The sequence below is a fragment of the Octodon degus genome, unplaced genomic scaffold, assembly GCF_000260255.1.
Source record: "Octodon degus isolate 3935 unplaced genomic scaffold, OctDeg1.0 scaffold00054, whole genome shotgun sequence".
NCBI classification, from domain to species: Eukaryota; Metazoa; Chordata; class Mammalia; order Rodentia; family Octodontidae; genus Octodon; species Octodon degus.
In genome coordinates this window covers 569,949-582,336 of record NW_004524630.1, presented here as the reverse complement: position 1 = coordinate 582,336, position 12,388 = coordinate 569,949, and the positions used below count along the sequence as shown (strand labels likewise).

Here is a 12,388-nt window from a genome sequence, read left to right as displayed (position 1 = left end):
ATAAAGTGCCTTCTTAGGTAAGCAAAGCTCAGGGACCGGAATTCGATCACCCACACCACATGCCACATCAGTCCTGCCCCCAGGGTGGGTTGAGCAGCCACAGAGTCTGGGTGTGGAAGCACACACCTGTAATCCCAGTGCTGGGGAGGCTAGACAGGGGGATCACTATAAGTTCAAGCTGCATAGTGAGATCCTGCAACAACCAAATACATTTAAAATTTTTTTTTTCAGCTTATTGGTAAAATTTTACACTAAGGAATTCTGGGATTCAAAAGTTATTAATCTGTATTATGTGGGTGCCTCTTCTACGTGATGAATTAGTCTAGACATCTTAAGCAGATGAGAGAAGGAACCAGGGACCCACCTTCAAGTTTATTTTTCGGCCAAAAGTATCACTCATAGAAAGATGACAACTATGTGAGGCAGAGTGTAAGTGATTCAGAAGAGGCAGAGACAATCAAATACGTGTATCAGAGATCAACCTTGGGTCAGGGAGATCAGTAAATGCTTCAGGAGGAAGTAGATGCAAGTGACCCTGATCTCTGACATTCATAAGCAAATGCTTTATATTCTGGTATTTCTCCTGGGTGAATTCCTTAATTATGTGTGGTCCTAAAAATCAATTAACAGGCTACTTGATTCACATAACTTCAGTGTCTGCTTCTTCCGAAAGGACCAAGTAAAACTACTTGTACAAAACATAGTATTTATTGATCTGAATAGGCATTGAAATAACCAACAGTACACATTCTGGGGTTAGTCAAATAAATTAACATGGTAAAACATGAATATACTCTACATTCATAGTATTTTTTAGATCCTCCAACCAAGATTCCATCATTTGCTCCTCAAAGTGAAGAACAAAAGGTTAGGAAGTACATGAAAATACTCCTTAGTAGAACTGTGCCTAAGACAAAACAGAACAATCAAGTCAACCTTGGCTTCTAAATGATGGGAAATATGACAACAGTGGAAGACAGAACAGGGCAATCCACCCACCAAACAACAGAGATACCTGAGGAAATGCCTACATGACATTTATGATTTGTGTCTAGTTTCTCCCCAAAAGCCTCATGAGCTCATAGAGGGAACTCTCTGGGGTAATGAGATCTAGGGTAATGACACTGGGATTAAGGGAGTGTGACTAAAGTGGTTTGTCATAATTCTGGGTGTAGATGATGGAAGGCCCCTCCCCCGGATGTGAGGGGCTCCAATCAATAGGCTCACAGCCTGTGCAGAACGTAGAGGGGCAGCGGAAGCAGACCCGCTGCTGCTGCGGGCTGCTTTGCGCCTTTTGCGGCCACAAGTGAACCGCTTTTCCTCTGAGATGCACCACTGCCACACCACCCCACCTGAGCCAGCTGGTTACGGACTGAAGCCTCTGCAGACTTTGGGTGGAGATGAAGCTTTCCTCATGTAACTTGTGGATATTAGGTATTTTGTCTCAGCAACAAAAAAAAGCAATGATGACAACATTCAAGGAAACTAAAGCTCAACTGAATGGAAGAAAAATCCCAGGACACACATGATAACACCACCGATTTGCGCAAGAGCAGAGGACTTGAGGAAATAGATGCCGAGCTAAGTAGCTACACGGAAGCTGACTGTAAACAAAACAAGGCCAATATGTGGAAAATTACTGGCAATGAACTGCTTAAAATAAAGGTACTAAACTGTCTTATTGCTATTTGTTTCTCAATAAAATTATGAAAAAAAAGACAAACTGCAGTTTTAAGATACAAAATAAAATAAAATAAAATAAAGGTACTGATGGATATTGATACAACAAATTAATTTGTTGCATCATAAAATTAATAAATTCTCAATGAGATAAAATATAAAGCACATAATAAACATCATATGTCATCAAAATACATTTGTAAAATCACAAAAAGTTTTAAAAGAAATAATGAAATTCCACAATAGACAACATTACTAATAAAAGTTTTATATTCTGAACATATAAAAATTGATGTAAGAGCACCAGGAATATGGTCAGGAACAAAGCACCTGCTTCACAAGCACAAGGTCGGAAGTTCAATTTCAAGTACAAAAGCAGCAACAGCAAGCTAGTATAAGTAATGTTGATGCCCAAATTTCATGGGAGGTAGGGAGATACACAAATCAATTATCACTATGCATCTATAAATTCAGCCATAAAATAATACAGATAGTATGGCTCAAAGTTCAAGATAAAAATTGTGCAGGGAAGAAAAGATATTCAAAAGTTACCTGCCCTGGCAACAACCGATATTTACAAAGCCATACACCAGAGAGTGTCTACTGATCCAGTGGTGAACAAAGTGGGCTTAAGGGTGAGAAATGAACGAAAGCCAAGGGGAGGCCAGCAGTTAATTTTCCAAATTTATACCTAAAGAAACAGCAAACCAATCATTTTTTAGAACAATATGGACCCATGCATGAGGCAACAAACAAAAAGAGGTAGAAGTCAGTGTTCCAGAGCCAGGCTTGTGGAGGAGAACTGGCAAAGCAGGACAGTGCTGCTTGTCATAAGCTTTGTAATGCCACAACCAGTAGTGTGCTCACCCTTGCTCTGAAAATTGCTTTTGTTCTAGTGTAAAAAATTAACTTAGTTATTTGGGAACAGCCTAAACATGACTTGAATTGCCCATATTTTTGTCTGTAAGAAACACAAAAGGCATTTCCTGCAGCTAAATCAAGGGCAGGGACTATGCAAAGTGCACACAGTCCCCTCAGAAGCTGACGGCTTCCTCCTCTTGCCACACATAAGGCTGCACCCAGGCGTGTCCTGTGTGGATAGTGTACGATGCACCAAGACCTACAGCAAGAAAAAGTATGGCCACTTCTTCTTTGTCACACCAACCTTTGTACTGCAGAATTTTTTTTAAAAAAATGCTTGCAATTATTTTTAAAATATTTTTAAATGTAGTATTGCCTTTCTAGTCATTGAGTCAAATCAAAGCTTCACTGATGAAGTGTTTGAATGCCATGCCTCAATCTCATTTTTATCCTAGAATATACATTTGTTTCTTGTTTGTATATTTATTTGATGTTTGTTTGGTTTTTTAGGGGGTTTTATTTTTAGAGCAAACTGAACAGAAAGCAGAGTTCCCACATGCAGTTTCCTCTATTTCTAATTAACAGCCTGTGCTTACATGCTATAGGTGCTACATTTGATTGGCCAAAGCCTGTGCATTACTGGCTAACGTCCAAGCTAACATTAGGTTCTCTGTTGTGTTGTACACTGCATGGCCTTTGCCAAACACATGAGGACATGTACCTTTCATTATAGTATCACACAGGAATCTTTCACTGTGCAAACCCCTTGCTCCACCAGGCCATCAATCCTTTCCCCTGGCTCCTGCAACAATTCATCTTTTTATTATCCTCAGAGTTTTATCTTCTCTATAGTGTCATCTATGGAGACTTCAGATTGGCTTCTTCCACTTAGAACTATGCATTAACAGTCTTCCATGTTTTCTCAGTAAAACTAGTAGTAGCTATAAAACAAACCCCACGTGGGCTAGGGAGATAGCTCTGCAGTCTAAGTGCCTGCCCGGCAAGTGCAAGGTCTGGGTTTAGATCCCCTGTATTGCATGCCATGGTGGCCCCAGAACACAGGGTGTGCCGTGCTGGCCACTGAAACTGGTCAAAGTAGAACATGCCTGTAACCCCTGCGCTGGGAAGGCTGAGAGAGGAGGAGCACTATGAGTCTGAGCTACACAATGAGACCTATACCAAATAAATAAATAAAAGATTTTTTAAAAAAGTTTTTAAACTCCAAGATTTTGTAGTAAAAATCTATTTTTCACTCAAGTTGGATACAAATGTTTGCAGTGAAGAGTGGCTAAGGGACCCAGACTCCTTGCATTGAGGATTTTCCATGTCAAAGCCCATGGCATACCCAGTCAGCTCATTGTATGGACTGGCTGTGAACTGAACAGACAAAAAGAACACTTTGGAGCCTGCCGGCTACTCTTCACTCAGCTAATGTAGACTTTGTTTTCTCAAACTCATTTCTCCTTTCAGTTTCATATAAATCCATCAAAATACACTAACACCTCTTACTATGTCAACCAGTTCTCTCCTTTAGACTGAATTACAATTATAAAAGTCTCTGAGGCTCCCAGGCTCAGAGAGTGAGAATTTCGATATCTGAGATTTATTGATTCTTTCTTTTTCAAAAACAAAATTGTAAGTTCCGTGTGTTCATACTCCATGATTCAGACAATACCACTGAAATCACCTCAGATGACTGCCTATCCTAATTAAAACACTTATAGCAAGATTATGTGTCTTACCAAGGAAGCAATGTATAACAACATGATTTCTCACGTTATGCTTTGCCTTTCTTTTTTAAGATTAAGTAGAACTTCATTGATTTTTTTTAAGTAGTACAAAATAAATCTCCCTCAGGCTTCTAACCTGCATACTAGCAACTGGTGTTTGGTTATAGATCGATGGCATTCAGTAAGGTTAGTTCTTACAGCAATGCTTCATATTAGTGCTGATATGTGATAGAAGTATCAATAAATATGTTATATTTGGAGAGTGAAATATCCTTATCAAAATAATTCATTCCTGAAGTCATTTTGATTTCCATGATCACCTTCCATATTGCTCTTCAGGTATCATCTGATTTTAGCAAAATTTCATTAAATATTTGGAAATTGTATAGAGTATGTTAATTATTATCATTATACAAAAAATAATTTGTGTGCTTTCTTTCTGGCTTTTCCAGAGGATTTTTACTATTAACTTGTGAAGATGTACAAAATGGTCTGTAGGAACTCTTAATATTTGCATGCATTATGTTTAATTTAAATAATATTTGCATTTTTACTACATAAAATCTGTCAGTTTTACTGTCTTCCTTTATATTTCTTGCTAAAGTTTTATTATATATGTGAACTTAGTTCAATTTTCTATAGAGTTATATAATTAATAAAAGTTTAGTTTTTAAAAAGACAGTGGAAGACCTTAATTAAGGCACTCCTTTAGATATCTTTTTCTATATTTTTAAAGTAGGAAGTAAAATATCTATTCAATGAAAATTATAACACCCCAAAAAAGAGAGATCAAAGAGGATATCACAAAATGGAAAGATATTCCTTGCTCCTGGATAGGAAAAACCAACACTGTGAAAATGGCTATATTCCAAAATCTGTTACAAATTTAATGTAACCCTGATCAAAATAGCATCCACATATCTCACGCATCTAGAGAAAAGATTCCTAAAATTCATTAGAAACAGAAAAGACCTAAAATAGCAAAAGCAACAAAGGCAAAGCAGGAGGTATCACAATCCCTGACTTGAAATTTTATACGACAATGCTACTTTGAAAAAATTCAATATGGTTCTGGCAAAAAGACAGAACTAGGATCAACGGAACAGACTAGAAGATGAAGACACAACTACAGTCCCACTCAGCCACCTTATCTTTGACAAAGGTGCCAAACAGTTTTACTGGAGGAAAGATAGCCTCTTTAACAAATGGTTCTGGAAAAACTGGTTTTCCACATGCTGAAAAATAAAACTAGATCCAGGTCTATCACCATGGACTAAAGTCAAAATGGATTAAAGATCTAAACATTAAAACAGAAACGCTAGGTCTCCTAGAAGAGAAAATAGGTAGATTTCTTGATGACATAGGGGTAGGTAAAGAGCTCATGAATAAAAACCAAACTGCGTGGGAAATATTTCAAAGAATCAACAATTGGGATCTCATCTTATTGAAAGGGTTTTGCACATAAAAAGAAATCACCAACAGAATGAAAAAAAAAAACCCACAAATGGGGCAGGGGAAGAACTAACCAACTCAGACAAAGGACTTCTATCTAGAATATATACAGAACTAAAAAAAAAAAAAAAAAAGGCCCCAAAACTCAGTGACTCAATCCAAAAATGAACACCTGAGATAATACACACTATGAACCTTCCAAGAAAAGTTTCAAGGGGTAAATTTAATGTATATTGAATTCTTCATCTTCTAATCAAACATTTAATTAAAACTAACTATTAATAAAACTAACAGAATTATGACAGACTTGAAATCAAGTCATCTGAGGCTATTAAGTGAATTTGGGATTCAATTTCTATAGCAATCAATTGATATCATATTTATTTATTTATCTGGTGCAGGATCTCTCTAAGCAGCTCAGACTTGTAGTGATCCTCCTGTCTCAGCCTTCTCAGTGCTGGGATTCGGGCTGGTGAGATAGCTCAGTGCATTAAGCGCCTGCTTTGGCAAGCGCAGGGACCAGGGTTCAATCCCTATAAACCCAGCACTTGAGCTGAAAACAGGAGGATCATCATGAGCATGAGCTGTGTAGTGAGACCCTGTACCAAATACATGAGTGAAAAACAAACAAACAGACAACCTTCAGTGCTGGGATTTCAGGCATATGCCACCACATCCGGGTTTGGTGGCCAGCATCCGGCACCAGTATGGCATGTGGCACTGGCAATTGAACTTAGATCCTTACATTTGCCAGGAGACACTTAGACTGCTGAGCTGTCTCCCCAGCCCCTCAATTGATATCTTAAATGAATACATAAAATGTAAAAAAAAAAGACATAGGTACATACTTTTTTAGGAATATTAAATTTTTACTACAATGGCAAAACATATTTCTAAAGTGATTCTTGAGAGAAAAATCCCGTTCAAGTTACTAAATTAGTAATAATGTTTGGTGTTATGATATCACCACCTACTGGAGGATTAGACACAAAAGTAGCAGTGTTTATTGCATTTAGGAATTCTTTCATTCATACAATTTTTTTAAGTTACTGAGGTCCTCAGTGCTTCCTTTATGCACATAGAAAATAGACAAAATGTTAAATAGGGTTCAATGACTTGACCCTAATTAAATCCCTAATTATGTACAGAAATATTATATAAGACTGATTGTATGTAGGGTTTATCCAGGTCTCCTTGTTCCCAGTGGCAGAACCTTTCTGCCTTAATAACCCCTCCAAGGTGCCAGATCCAAATGGGTATCAAGGTCCATTTCAACATTAGTGAAAACACTCTTGAAGTAAAAATAATGTATTTTCTCTATCGAAATTACTTTTTTTTTTTTGGTGGAACCAGGGATCGAACTCAGGCCCTTGTGCTTGCCAAGGAAGTGCTTATTCCACTGAGCCATCTCCCCAACCCCCGAAATTACTTTTCACACTGATAGCTTTCCCACTTTTATTTTACTGCATTTTGTCTAAAAATTTTTTAATTAATTTTTAGTAAGGTCTCATGTTTTCTGTCATTTGAATTATTTAGTATGAGCTGTCTATGTTTCTCTTTCTCTCCCTCTTATTTTCTCACTCATCATTTAAAAAGAAGGTATCATTTTCAGCCCTTGGATGGAAAATATAAAAGACTGCTGGAAATAGAATGGGAAAACAGGCACCCTCACAAACTACAAGAGAAAAACACTGATGCTAATTATTTACTAGCCATTTGACAATATCTATCAAACAGATAAATCACACAGCCTTTGATCTTGCATCTCTCCTTCTGGAATCTGTTCCATGCATTTTTTCATGAATATTCATTGCTTCAATATTTTCAGTAATATAGCAAACAAATGTAGGTGAAAGCTGTCACGATTTTTTTCTAACGTGGCCCCAAAAGTTTCATAGTGTGGAAGACATGGCTTTCACAAGGTGCTTGGATCATGGGGGCTGTGACTTCACAGTTTCACGGCATTATGGGAGGTCTGTAAACATCATCCCTATGTGGAAGATGTCATGATCTTGGGGATGGTGTGTGCTCCTTGGCCACTTCTGGTGCAGCTCTTCATCATTCTCAGAGCTTCCTAGTAGCCATGAGGGAGCAGCTCACTCCTGCATACCACCCACCATGAGGACTCTGCCTCCCCAGGAGCCCAGATCAACCGGTGGTCATTGGTTGAAACATCTAGACCTGAGCCAAAATAAACCTTCCCCTTTCTGTAGCTATTCTCAGATTTTTTTAATTTCATGGGCACAGTTTAGATATACTGAAAATATTCATCATAGGGAATTTGCTCCTATGCATGGGGTCACATCAGCTCCTCCCCTCTTTACTTACTAAAGCTTAGTTTTCAGTTTTCCCTTCTATCCTTCTTTTTTCTTGTCCCTTCACTGCCACCCTCCATCCTCTTCTCATTTGATCATTTTTTTCCAATTTCCCATTTTGGTCCCCATTTATACTTCCATTTTCTCACACCAAGGAAATAATATGTTTACACACATGTGTCTGATTTATTTTGATTAGGAGTGTGGTTTCAAGGTAAACCCATTTAGCTAGAAATGTATCAAGATTACCCTTCTTTATGGCTGAGTACTACTCCATCATATTTTTTTTAAACTACATCTTTTGCTCAGAGGTTCTTCCATCAACTCATGGCAGGGGTGGTTTACCTATGTGGTACTGCAATCACTCACAGGGATATTAAGTCAGAAAATCTCCTTTTGGATGAAAGGGATAGCCTCAGAATCTCTGACTTTGGTTTGACCACCGTGTTTCAGCATAACAACTGTGAGCATTTATTGAACAAGATGTGTGGTACTTTATTTTATGTTGCTCCAGAACTTCTAAAGAGAAAGGAATTTCACGCAGAACCAGTTGACGTTTGGTCCTGTGGAATAATAGTGCTTGCTGCCATGTTGGCTGGAGAATTGCCATGAGACCAGCCCAGTGACAATTGTCCGGAATATGTTGCTTGGAAAGAAAAAAAAGACACACCTCAACCCTTGGTAAAAGATTGATTCTGCTCCCCTAGTTCTGCTACATAAAATCCTAGTTGAAAAATCCATCGGTAAGGATCACCATTACACACATCAAAAAAGATAGATGGTACAACAAACCACTCAAGAAAGGAGCAAAGAGGCCCTGGGTCACTTCAGGTGGTATGTCAGAGTCTCCTGGTGGATTCTCTAAGCTCATTCACTCCAATTTGGACTTCTCTCCAGTAAACAGTCCTTCTGGTGAAGAAAATGTGGAGTGCTCCAGTGCCCAGCCAGAGCCACGTGCAGGTCTTTCCTTACGGGACCCCAGTCCCCCACACATCGATAAACTGGTAAGAGGGATCAGTGTTTTCCAGCCTGCATGCCCCGATCATATGCTTCCGCATAGTCAGCTAGTTGGCACGCCAGGATCCTCACAGAACCCTGGCAGCACTTGGTCCAAAAAATGACACATTTCTTTACCAATTGGATGCAGACAAATCTTATCAGTGCCTGAAAGAGACTTGTGAGAAGTTGGGCAATCAATGGAAAAAGAGTTGTATGAATCAGGTTACGCCAACAACAACTGATAGGAGAAACAATAAACTGATTTTCAAAGTGAATTTGGTAGAAATGGATGAGAAGATATTGGTTGACTTCCGGCTTTCTAAGCGTGGTGGATTGGAGTTCAAAAGCCACTTTCTGAAGATTAAAGGGAGGCTGAGTGAGGTTGTGAGCAGCCAGAAGGTTGGTTGCCTGCCTCGTGATCTAGTCGCCCTCAGAATTCCTGGTGAATGTGGTGCTGCTGAGCTGGCATTATTCTTCCTAGAGAAGATTATCCTAGTCTGCAAACTGCAAACAATAGTTGCTGAAGAATGCTTTATCCAAACAGCTTCCAATTCTTTGTATGTTTGGATACAAATAATACCTGTATCTTAATTGTAAGTAATACTTTGAGGAAGGGGTATTTTTTCATCTGTGTGTCATGTCTAAAGTTGAAATCCATCTGGTGTAAGCTAGGTTTAGGGTACATGTGTCCATGAGCTTTCACACTAGCATAATACCTCATTCTTACCAAAACAGCCTTCATCCAGAAAGTATGTACTGCTTCCACATTGATCTAATTGTGAAGATGGGCTAGCAAAGGCTTCGTTGTTGTGACTTGTCAGTCTGGGAGGTGAGGCTAGCTTCAAAAAATGTAACCCCAAGATTTGTACTTCTATTTTTAAAAGGGTCTGACCAGTTATATAAATTTGTGGTTGAGTTATAGCGATTACTTAAAATTGTAATCAGTCTTTTTTTTTTCTTGTATAGCTCCTAAAATATAAAATAATGGTTGGTCGTGTAAAAACTTGAGCATATACTTTACTGCTTGACTAATAACTAAAATTACTGTTGCACATCTTAAATATTTTCCATATTATTCTCTACTTTCACAGCTATATTTTAATTTTTCACTACAGAAATAAGTCTATTTTGAAAGTGAAAAAATAAAAAATAAAACTGCATCTTCTTTTGCCAATTATCAGTTGGTGGTAATTTGGGCCGCCTCCAAGTTTTAGGTATTATAGACTGTGCCACTACAAACGTGTGACTTCATCACTGTGGGATGATGCTTTTAATTCTTTCAGGACAATTTTAAGAAGAGAAATATGTAACCTCTGGCTTCAGTCTTTTTGAGGAACCTCCACTGAGAAATCCTGATGTCCATAGTGGCTGCACTGGTCTACACTCTCACCAACAGTGGAGAAGGATTCCAATTTCCCCACAACCCTGCCAGCATTTGTTATTGACTGATTTCTTAATGGTAGCCATTCTTTCTGGAATAAGATGGAATTTCAGCATTGTATCAATTTGTATTTCTTGAATGACCAGTGATGTTTAACATTTTTTGCATATATTTATTTGCCATTTCTATGTCTTCATCTGAGAAGTGTCTACTCATTTCAGATGCCACTTTTTGGATTGGGTCTTTAAATTTGGGAGGATTGGGGATTTTGTTTTGTTTTGTTTTTTAGTTCTTTATATAAACTAAATATTAGTCCTTTGAAGAACATCCAGCAGAAAGTTTTTCCTGCCCTGTGGGTTGCTCCTCATTCTGTTGGTGGCTCCTCCTGCTGGACAAAAGCTTTGTATTGAGAAGAAACCCCAGTTGTCGATTCTTTGCAATAGTTCCTGTGTGATCAGGGTTTTTTCATAAATTCTTTGCCTATACCAATATCAACAAATCTTCTTCTGCAGATTTTAGTGTTTTGTTTTAATATTTAGATCTTTGATCCATTTTTAATTTAGTTCAGTGCATGGTGATAGACAAGAATCTGGTTTAAATCTTTGGCAAGTGGAAAGCCTGTTTTCCTAGCACCATTTATTAAAGTGGCTATCTTGCTGCCAGTGAAAGTGTAACTCTTTTGTCTGCATCTTCTCATCTGTTCATTGATCCTTGGGTCTCTTTTTGGTTTTGTTTTGCCAGTACCATGTTGTTTTTAACACAGTAGCTTGATGATATAATTTCAAGTCAGGGACTGTGATTCTCTTTGCCTTGCCTTTGTTGCCCAGGATTGCCTTTGCTATTCTTGGTCTATTCTGATTTGAAACACATTTGAGGGTTGTTTTCTTTAATTCTATGAGATATGCTGAGAATATTTTGATTGGGATTTTGTTAAATCTGTATAAAAATTTTGGAAATATGGCCATTTTCACTATATTGTTTCTTCCTATTCAAGAATAAGGAATGTCTTTCCATTTTACGATATTCTCCTTGACATACTTTTCCAGAGTACTGTACTTTTTAATTTAGGGGTCTTTTACTTCCTTCATTAGAGTGATTTCTAGGTATTTCACTTTGGGGCATGCTATTGTGATGAGTGTGTTTTCCTTTATTTCTCTCTCAGTGAGTTTGTTCCTTGTGTTCAGAAAGGACATTGAATTTTGAGGTTGACTTTGCATCCAGCTATGCAACAGAATTTGGTTTTTAAATCTAGAATTTTTGGGGTCTTCTATGTAGGGTCATCTCTGCAAGTAACACTAATTTAACTTCTTCCTTTCTTATCTTTATTTCCTTTTCGTCTCTCTTGTCTAATTGTTGTGTCTAGTGTTTCTGGAATTCTGTTGAACAGGAGTGGTGACAGCTTATTCCAGCTGAATCAAGAAGATACAAAAATTCTGAATAAACCAATACCAGTCAATAATTAAAAACCTACCAAAATGAAAAACCTAGGCACTGACAAATTCAATTCTGAATTTTATAAGAAATTTAGAGAAGACTTAGTGTGCTACTTGTCAAATTCTTTAATGGAACTGAAAGGGAAGTAATATTCTCATATTAATTCCTGGAAGCAAGCATTACCCTGATAACAACATGAGAGAAAGGTTCCACCAAAAAAGTGAAGTATAAGCCAACTCCCTAATGAACATAGATGTGCAAATCCTCAGTAAGAGACTGGCAAGCAGAATGCATAGCATCATCAATAAGAGTATACACCATCAACAAGGAGGATTCATCCCAGGCATATAAGGGTGGTTCAACATACACAATCACTAATGTAATATGCCATATATACAGAGCCAAGGGCAAAAAACATATAATCATTTCATCCTTGCAGAAAAAGTGTTTGACAAAGTACAACCCCATCCATGGTAAAACTGTATAGAAAGCTGGAATATGTGCTCTTTATCTCAACCTGATAAAAGCCATTTGTG

General features: G+C 37.8%; 1 pseudogene; it reads left to right on the top strand.

Annotated features, from left to right (window-relative positions):
* Positions 1-9,628, top strand: part of LOC101570669 — a 17,240-nt pseudogene extending 7,612 nt beyond the window's left edge.
* Positions 9,629-12,388: the final 2,760 nt, after the last annotated feature.